Source organism: Gorilla gorilla, chromosome X (genome assembly GCF_029281585.2).
Source record: "Gorilla gorilla gorilla isolate KB3781 chromosome X, NHGRI_mGorGor1-v2.1_pri, whole genome shotgun sequence".
NCBI classification, from domain to species: domain Eukaryota; kingdom Metazoa; phylum Chordata; class Mammalia; order Primates; family Hominidae; genus Gorilla; species Gorilla gorilla.
Window position 1 is genome coordinate 47,613,993 of NC_073247.2, and position 10,677 is coordinate 47,624,669.

General features: G+C 37.3%; 1 pseudogene; it reads right to left on the reverse strand.

The window, feature by feature from the left end:
* Nucleotides 1-5,192: 5,192 nt before the first annotated feature.
* Nucleotides 5,193-5,909, reverse strand: LOC101142163 (putative ferritin heavy polypeptide-like 19; annotated as a pseudogene).
* Between the last annotated feature and the right edge of the window lie 4,768 nt (nt 5,910-10,677).

Genomic DNA, 10,677 nt, shown 5'->3' on the forward strand with positions numbered 1-10,677 from the left:
TCTCACATAATTACCTATTTTATTTTTCTGGCAAGAGCACCTAAAATCTACTCTTTTAGTAAAAATCCCAAATACAATACAATAGTATTTAGTATAGGCCTCAAGGTATCCATTAGATCTCTAGAATTGTTCATCCTACATATATGTTTCTTTGTAGCCCTTGACATACATCTCCTCACTTCTTACCTCCATCCTTGCCCCCTGGTAACCACTGCTTTATTCTCTATCTCTGTGTATTCAGCTTTGTTTGCTTGTTTGTTTTTAGATTCCACATATAAGAGAGATCATGTAGTATTTTTCTTTCTGTCTGGCTTATTTCATTTAGCATAATATCTTCCAGATTCATTCATGTTGTGAATGTTTTGATATATGCAAATCAATAAATGTGATTAGCCACATTAACAAAATGAAGGATACAAATCATATGATCATCTCAGTAAATGCATAAAAAGCATTTGACAACATTCAACACTCTTTCATGATAAAACTCTCAACAGAATACATATAGAGGTAATGCACCTCAGCACAATAAAAGTCATATATGACAAACTCTTAGCTAACATCACTGTTGGAGTGCAGTGGCATGATCATGGCTCACTGCAACTTTGACTTCCTGGGCTCAGATGATTCTTCCACCACAACCTCCCAAGTAGCTGGGACTACACTTGCACACCACCATGCCCAGTTAACGTTTTGTATTCTTTGTTTAGAGGGGGTGGTGAAAATTTGAAAGCTTTCCCTCTAATATCAGAGACAAGACAAGGATGCCCCCTTTCACTGCTTTTTTTCAACATAGTTCTAGAAATACTAGCCAGAGAATTTAGACAAGAGAAAGGAATAAAAGGGATCCAAACAGGAAAGGAAGAAGTGAAATTTTTTTCTGCTGACACATAATCTAAATATAGAAAATCCTATGGAATCCATACACACAAAAAAAACTGTTAGAACTGATAAACAAATTCAGTAAGTTATAAAATGCAAAATCTACATACAAAAGTCATAGCATTTCTAAACACAAATAATGCACTGTCTAAAAGGGAAATTAAGAAAACAATACCATTTACAACAGCAACAACAACAACAAATATTCAGGTGTAAATTTTATTAAGGAGGTGAAAGACTTCTATACTGAAAACTACAGAACGTTGTTGAAATAAATTGAAGAAAATACAAAGAAATAGAATGATATCCCATGTTCATGGATTGGAAGAATATTGTTAAGATGTCCATGTTGGCTAGGAGTGGTGGCTCACACCTGTAATCCCGGTACTTTGGGAGGCCAAGGTGGGCAGTTTGCTTGAGCCCAGGAGTTCTAGACCAGCCTGGGCAACATGGCAAAACCCCATCTCTACAAAAAATAGAAAACTTTAACTGGGCATGGTGGTGTGCAAGTGTAGTCCCAGCTACTTGGGAGGTTGTGGTGGAAGAATCATCTGAGCCCAGGAAGTCAAAGTTGCAGTGAGCCATGATCATGCCACTGCACTCCAGCCTGGGTGACAAAGTGAGGACCTGTCTCAAAAAACAGCAACAACAATAAAATAAAACATGCCCACTGCAACCTCTAACATAAGGAAAAGGATATATTTCTCAGAAAAAATATCCTAAAATTTGTATGAAAACACAAAAGACATCAAGTAGCAAAACCAATTGAGCAAAAAGAAAGAGAATGAAGCTGGAGATATTGCAATACCTGATTTCAAAATATAAAGCAATTGTAATCAAAACAGTACAGTAGTATGGTACTGGCATACAAACAGACTCATTGGTCAATGGAATAGGATAGAAAGCCCAGAAATCTATGCATTTACAGTTCATTAATTTTTTACAAAGTTACCAAAAACATACAATGGGGAAAGGACAGTCTATTCAATAAATGGTACTGAGAAAACCGGTTATCTATGTGCAGAATAATGAAATTAGACCCTTTTCTCACATCATGCACATACCATGCACAAAATTCAACTCAAAATGGATTAAAGATTTAATCGGAAGACCTGAAACTATGAAATCACTTAAAGAAAACATAAGAGAAAAGTTCTGTGACACTGGTCTGGGCAAGGACTTTTTAGACACGAACCTGAAAGCTCAAGCAACAATAAACTAAAAGGATTGCAAGAAATTAAAAGCTTCTCCACAACAAAAGAAATAATTAACGAAGTGAAGACATAGCCAAAAGATTGAGAAAAAAAATATTTGCATGCCATACATTTGATAAGGGGTTAATATCCAAAATATATAAGGAACTAAAACACCTGAATCATAGAAAACCAATAACCCATTTAAAAAATGGACAAAGAACCTGAACAGGCACTTCTCAAAAGAAGACATACAAATGGCCAACAGGTTCATTTAAAAAATGTTCAGCATCATTGATCATTAGGGAAATGCAAATTAAAACCAAAGTGAGATATCAATTCACACCTATTAGAATGGTTTTTATCAAAAAGATGAAAGACAAGTTTTGGCAAGGATGTTTAGGGAGCAATTGTGCACTGTTGCTAAGAATGTAAATTAGTACAGCCATTATGAAAAACAGTATAGAGATTCATTAAAAAAAAACCTTAAAATAGAACAACAATCCCACTTCTGGAAATGTATCCAAAGTAATTGAAATCAATATGTGAAAGGGATATTTGCACTCTCATGTTTATTGCAGGATTATTCATAATAGCTAAGATACACAATCAACCTAAGTGTCTATCAACAGATGAATGGATAAAGAAAATGTGACATATATACCAAATACAATACTATTCAGCCTTAGAAAAAGAACAAAATTCTGTCATTTGGGGCAACATGGATGAATTTAGAGGACACTATGCTAAGTGGAATAAGCCAGACACAGAAAGACAGATACTGCATGATCTCATTTTTATGTGGAATCTTAAAAATGTCAAATTTATAAAAGTATAGAGTAGAATGATGCTTACCAGAGGCTAGGGAGTGGGAGAGTGTGAGGAAGTGGGGAGTTGCTGCTTAAAGTGTACATTGTTTCAGCTAGACAGGAGTAATACATTTTGAGATATATTGCCAGCAGGGTGACTATATTCAATAATAACATACTGTATATTTCAAAATAACTAAGAGTAAATTTCAAATGTATCACCAAAAAACGTCAAACAAATTAGGTGGTAGATATGTTATCTAGTTTATTTTTGTTATTCCACACTGTATACATATATCAAAACATCACGTTGTACTTAATAAAGGTAGTACAATTATGATTTTTTCATTTAAAATAGTATTAATAAAAAAGAAACAAGAGTATGTTACTCAGAAGAGTAAAGGATCAGTAGCATTTCCTAGAAACTGAATGGAAAGAACCACAATCCTTATTTTTAAGAAAGTGTTGAAGTACAGTTATGAGGAAATTTGGAAATTAATTATTGCTTAGCTAAACTTGTTTATATTGTATGAAATACCTCAAAGCCATCTGTTAGCTTTAAAAATAACTACCCATGTGTCTTTGAATATATGATACAAATCTATACATTTTTAACTTTTTTCTTTGTAATGCACACAAGGCCCAAAAGAAACAAAATGTATGTTTTTCCCAGACACGGACAGCCCTAGGGTTTATATGGGTGCAGATTCATTTGGTTACATAAAGAAGGAACTGAGAGAGAGGTACAGTGTTGAAAAGGGAACAGAAGAAAAAGGAAATACATACAAATACATGTCTATCACTTCTTTAGAAACTCTTTTTAGTAGAAATTTTTTTTCCTACACACAACCATGAAGATAAAGTAAAAGGCTAACACTTCTTTACATCTTGAAAGAAGGACTAAAGGCCACATTGAGGTGAGGAATTGGCTAATTTTGAAATAAACTTGTGGCAGACACTGGAGCCACAGTCTGGAATAAAGTATTGGTAAAAGTGGAACCTGCAATTCTCTGGGTGTGCGAACACCTCAACCAACCTCAGAATGTTAGCTTACATGGGCTTGGGGCTGGCTATGCCATACTCTGTTACACTCTTTTTCTGATGAGCTTATCCAGTCACATGATTTCAATACCATTTATAGAATGATCTCCCAATGTGTTCGTTTCCAAAACCGGCATTCATTTTTCCTGCTAACTGCATGACATTTTGACTTAAATGTCTAATAGGAATCTCTGATTATACATTATATGCCTTCCCCAACCCTCCAGGTGTCCCCCCTGCAAGCTCCCCAGATTTTAAAATATCACCTTTAACCCAGGTGCTCAAGGCCAAACCCCGGAACATAGGTTATTTTCCCCATCTCACGTTCCTCATTTCCCATCCATGAGCAATTCTTGTTGACTTGTCCAAAATCCATCTGGAACTTGTCTACCTCCCTTCATTTCCTCAGCCACCATCACATTTCAAGACATGCTAGCCTCTCATCTGCACCAACTACAATGTCTCTGCCTGGTCTCCACCTTCAACCCTCCCCGACACCCCTACATTCTTCAAAGTAGCCAGAGTTCTACTTTATATTCAACACTATAAACTTGACTCCCAATTTTGACCTTATATTTTTCAGCTCTTCTATTGAGGTAATTTGTTTTTCTTTGGTACCACGTCACTTTAATGGAAGAAATGATTCAATCAAAGAGAAATAAAATAAAAATAAATAAGTAGAGGTTTTGTAAGGGCAATATGTATGCCCAGCCCTGGCGACCACAGAAATGCATCTCCTGGCAATGGGGAAGCCAGCTTAAGTCTCGGTTTCCATTATCACTATTACTCAGGGTAAGCTTGCCAAAGAGACGATCTGCCATGTCATCTTCCAAATACCCCATCTTGCTACCCAGAATCAAGAAATGTTAGCATTTGCATATTTAAAAAAGAAAACTTTTCATGTAAAATTAAAAACCTCATTATTTTAATCCCTGCCCAATCCCATTCCCCTGACCTTTTCCCCAGAGACAACCACTAGGATGAATTCTAGACCATATTTTACACTTTACCATGCACATGCACCCACAGACACAAGGGCCTAAGACCATCCACCCCACCCTCCCTACCCCATATATCCAATAGCTTAGAAAGAAAAGATTAATGTGTTTTACAGGGACTCATAGAATACCTTCCACCTCCATCCTTAAAGACCCCGAGCTGCATGCCGATGGAGCAGCCCTGGGTGGAGAGACTACTGGACACACTTTTTCAACTTGCATGGGGATTTGCCCTAGTTAGTAAAAGGTGAGAGTTTTGCAGGCACGCCTCAACTGGACACCTTCATCGCTTTGAGAACCAGATAACTTTATTGCCAACAATGGTAAAACTGAAAGGAAAAAACTGAAGAGAAGGTTCTGAAAGGGTAACATGCACGCCCCGCCAGGTGGCCCGACCCAGGGAAGGCACCTCGTGGCTGTGGGGCCCGTCTGGGCTCAGGTCTCTTCGTCGCTGTGGCTCAGGGAGAGTTTGTTAAACAGGTTCTCAGCCAGGCCGGCTTCTGGGACCCACATGTTCCCCAGGTTGTTCACATAGCCACCCAGCTCTTCGATGGTCTTGACCTGTTGGTGTAGGTAGTGGCTCTCCAGGAAGTCGCACAGCTGGGCTTGCCCTTCTCCACGGCCAGCTGGTGCAGCTCCAGGAGGCTGTAGTTGACGCTCTTCTCCAGGTGGAAGGCACACTTCACGGCCTCGAGCCCGCTCTGCCAGCCTTGGCGCTCTGGCTCCCTGATGTCATGAAGGCAGATGCGGCCACTGCGCTGGTTCTGCAGCCTCATCAGCTCCTGGGCATGCTCCATCTTCTCGTCTGATTGGTGCAGGAAGTAGCGGCCAAAGTGCTCCAGGGCCACGTCATCCCGTTCAAAGTAGAAAGCCATGGACAGGTACACATAGGAGGCGTGGAACTCCAGGTCGATGTGGCTGTTGATGGCGGCCTCGCAGTTGGTGTGGTAGCTGTGGCGCACCTGCTACAGCCGGGCGGTGGCCATGGCGGGCAGCGCTGACAATGAGCACGCAGGCAAAGGCAGTAGCGCGCAGGCAGCGGCAGCGGTGGCAAGGAATGGCAGACGGTGAATGGCAGACGGTGAATGGCGGTTGTGTGACGGAACCGGAAGTGGGCAGTGGAGACTGTTATGAAGGAAGGGGCGTGCTTCGAGGCTAGTTGGTTTGAATGAGGGACAGACTTCGGGGGCGAGGTGTGGGGCTCCAGCGTTCCATGAGTTCCATGAGTTCCACCTGAAACTCCAGAGTTCCGTGAGTTCCACCTGAAACTCCAGAGTTCCGTGAGTTCCACCTGAAACTCCAGAGTTCCGTGAGTTCCACCTGAAACTCCAGAGTTCCGTGAGTTCCACCTGAAACTCCAGAGTTCCGTGAGTTCCACCTGAAACTCCAGAGTTCCGTGAGTTCCACCTGAAACTCCAGAGTTCCATGAACTCCACAAAGTCCAGAGTTCCGTGAATTCCACCTGAAACCCTGGCGACTGGACTGTAACCTGACCTTTTCACCTATAAAGTATTTTTAAAGTTATTTATGAATATAAGTGTAACCACTTTGAGTGAATCACCTGGGTGATTTCTTAAAGAAATTTATTACAATATTGTCAAAATGTGATTGTTTTATCAAATGTACTGTTTTTTGTGATGTCATTAGTTATACTTAATATCACAAAGCTTTATTTGAATGGCAGATATCCTCAGTGACTTCAGCATCCATACTAGTGACACTTCCAATAACCTCCTTACTCACTTCCTAGACCTTATTAACTTTAGCAACCTTCATTTTTTTCTTTCTACTCATGGTCAAGCTCCCACTTCTCTGACAGCAGAGCACCACCTCCAAAATATCAAACAGTGAACCTTTCCACCTTTCCATGTTTCCCACTCTTTGTTCTTCACTCCTTTTTCTCTTCTAGTATCTTAATCTTTCAGCAGCATCCTAGAAACACTTTTTTTTCAAGTCGTCCTGTCTGGATCCCAAAATAGACAATTCCAAGATCTCTTCCCTGACATCCTAGATTTGCTCACCCCTTTCACCTAGATTGCAAATTTCCTCTTCTTGGGTAAGTACAGACTTAAAAGCCTTGGGTGAATTCTTAGAGAAAGCACAACACCTTCAACTTCCTTTACTTCCATTGCCACTCAGTAAGCCTTTTTAAATTTAATCCTTCTTTTAGGTTCTATGAAATGAGTCATATTAGCATTGTGAATTTAGGCAGTTCTTGATCTATATTTTCAGCATACTGCTACTTCATTAAAAGTATGTAGATACAGAACAAATGCAATAAGCATGTTATTCCTTTCTTAGGAAGTAAAGAGACATTGGATTCTGTGTCAAGTAGACCTCATTTGGAAGCTTGACTTCACCTATTTCGAGTTGTGTGAACTTGCATTAGTGTTTTACTCCTGGGAAGAATAATACCAATAATGAGTTTTAAGTAATAAATTAGATGATGCATTAAACATGAGGGTTATATAGCACTTAGTTTAATGATTGCAATCAATGTGCGATAGCTATTATTTTTAAAAATAGGCTGTCCCTGAGAAAGCTGTCTAATCATTATATAAATGCTCACCTTAGTTTTTTAACTTTAGATTTTTATGTTATAATTCCAAAAGGCAAATATAATACCTTTTTTTCTTTCCTCTTACTATGTCCTTTTTTATTTTCAGCTAATCACTAAAATCTCCTTTATGTTATTTCTGGTGGAAATGTTAGAAAATGCTATCCTAAAATATGAATAGCTTTTGCAATCAATAAATCCCAAAGATTAGTCTGACAAAGTGACAACCTTCAAAAAGTAGCTTATAAAAAGGATAAACTTCTATAGACATATCTTATATTATTGTCCTGAATTGTTATTTAATTTTGAGTATGTCTGTCTTGTTTCTCTGCCAAAATTGTAAATTTCTTAAGGTCAGGATCCTTAGATTATGTCTGTTTGTTTCTATTGCAGAGCTTTCTCTTCTATAGGCTTAATAAGGATGATGTCAGAAGTATATCTTATTTTAAATTGTTTTATTTTGTTTTAATACAATATAGTAGTATAGTAGTAGATACTATTTTAAATTATTTAAAGAGTAGTATATCTAACTTTAGTCTATTGAATACAGATCCGCTAAATACTGGTACTGGCATTCTGTACTTTATTTTGAAAAATTTGATAGTTCACAAAGCTGAATTTGTTTTTATTTGAGGAAATGAAGGAGAAAATCAAATATGCAATGAATAGTGGATTTGAGTGATCTTCTTTTAGAAGTTTGTTACTTCCCATGGACACCAGAAATAAAGTCTGATTGAGAAGGTAAAATTAAAATCACATGTAACTGCCAACAGCTCACATGACAAAGAACTGGAGAATAAGGATGCATGATGATTACTTTAAACAAATACTTAATTCATTGGCAAGCTAGAGCTTACAAGGGCCCAAACCTAAGCTATGAATTTAAAAGACAATAAATAATTCTAAATTTTTCTTCTCTGGTGTTTACATAGTTGGGCTGATACCTTCCTACCCTTACCCTACCCTGCTACATGTCTACAATAATATTCATTCTTAGCTTCATTTATCAAATTTGTTAATTATATGAGAATTAGGCTGGTATCTCCCAGCATTTATTGAATAATAAAACCTATCACTTCCACCTTTGATGGGGATATTGTGTTCTCATAAGGAACTCTTCAACTTCCACATATATACATGGGGACTGGCTCCTGAAAACTAATAGAAATACAGCTATTTTCATTGTATTAAATGATTGAACCCCTTATTTTCTCTGGCTAATTATCTATTTTAGGGTGGAAAGAAATCAGGTTTCACCGTGCCTCTCTAATGTTGTAGAATAGACATGTGCTTGGTATACGATTAGATCACAATTGCCTTTAAGGAGTGATTTTAAGTCCTATATATTTATGCCACTCAACAACTTGTGACTCTGTGGTTCAATAGATTATTACGGTATTATGGAGTGTACTATCAGCTTTAGGGGGATGGCTGGCCTAAAGTAGAGGATTATATGGACATACACGACTAAAGGAAATTTTGACAGAAAATTTGCTACAGCCTACTCTAACCTATTTTCAACACCCAAACATATACTCATTTAAAACAATTTTAATATTAATATGATGAATCTAGTTAGCAATGTTTAATAATTAAAGTGTTTGTTTTCACTAGGATTGTTATGAATACAAAATGCTTTTCCCTCAAATTGTTAGAAAGACTGAGATATACTTTATTTCTTTAGTGGGATGTAACGTTATTCAAAAAGTTAAGTGCTGTGTTCCTGGACCAAAAAAAAAAAAAAAAAAAGGAATCAGCAAAGTAAATTATTAAGAACCTCCAGATTTCACTTTTTGTTAAATTATAAACTACAAAATTACAAAATTGGCTACTTCATTATCTTTCAATTATTTCATGTGTCATCAGCTTCTTCATGATGCAAATATTTGTTGAATGATGCTGTAAATATTTTTCTTACTTAAAGGCATAGTTTTTATTATACGCACTAAAGATTCCTTAGTTACTCTAATCATAGAATGAAAAGAGGTCAATATCCTCAAGCTCTGTTTAAGTGATCAGAGATTAGGAGTGCATAGCAGGGGTATCACTGCCCATGGAATCCAATTCTATTTGGCTTCTGGCTTTTACATCCTTCCAGAGCTGAATTTATCACCACTTCTGCTACACAACTGACAAAGCTGTGGATACTATGCCAGGCCAAGAGAGAAAATCAGACTACAACTACTTCAAGAAATATGAAGGCATATATTTCTTTTTCCTTTATTAGAGGCCCCAGTGCAAGTGTTCCTACCCTTGTTTCAGTGGTTGGAGCCCAAGGTTTCAAAGTGAATATTTCTTTGTTCATAAAATTGCTGAATGTCAGTATGGAAATAAGACACGATTATCAAAGTGTCACTTCAGCATTAGGGAAAAAAAGACATGCAATTAGAAGACTTTAACTCTAAACCTCACTCTTAACCTTAGATAACACAGTTATTTGAAATTTTCTCAGCTATAAAATGGAAATAATATTTTTTAAATCTTTATGCTGTTAGCATCAAAAAGAATAAATAATTATGCAAAGATGAATGGGCTTTGAAAACTTTAAGAGGATACACAAATACAATTATGTATCAGGCTGTCCTAAACTCCTTTGCTTTCTATAAACTATAGATTGGAGGTCAGATTGTTTTCTGAAGTCTCACTGGTGTTTAAAATCCAAATAGATTAAATGCTGCTCCTGTTTGCCTGCATGACAACTGATACCAATGTGGGTAATTACAGTGTTGAGAAACTCACATAATTTCTCCAAGAAAGCATATTTTACTGGGATTTGCCATTCCTAATAAACAAAAGAGGGCTTACTATTGACTCTGATTTTGCAAATGTATTTCTTCATGTTAAGCAACAGCTAAGATTGAGTATGATTAAATTGGAGGCTATCACACTGGATTAATGTGATCAAAATGTTTCTTTTCCACCATGGCTTCTTTCCTTTCTGTGTTTGTTACACCATTTTTTATTACATCTCTTACTCCTTCTCTTCCATGAATCTATAGGCATACCCTGTTTTATTTTGCTTCACTTTATTGTGCTTTGCAGATGTGTTTTATACAAATTGACTGTGGCAAACCTGCATTGAGCACGTCTCTTGGCACCATTTTTCCAACAGCATGTGCTCACTTCCTGTCTGTCATATTTTGACATTTCTCACAATATTTCAAACCTTTTTATTATTATTATATCTGTTATGGTGA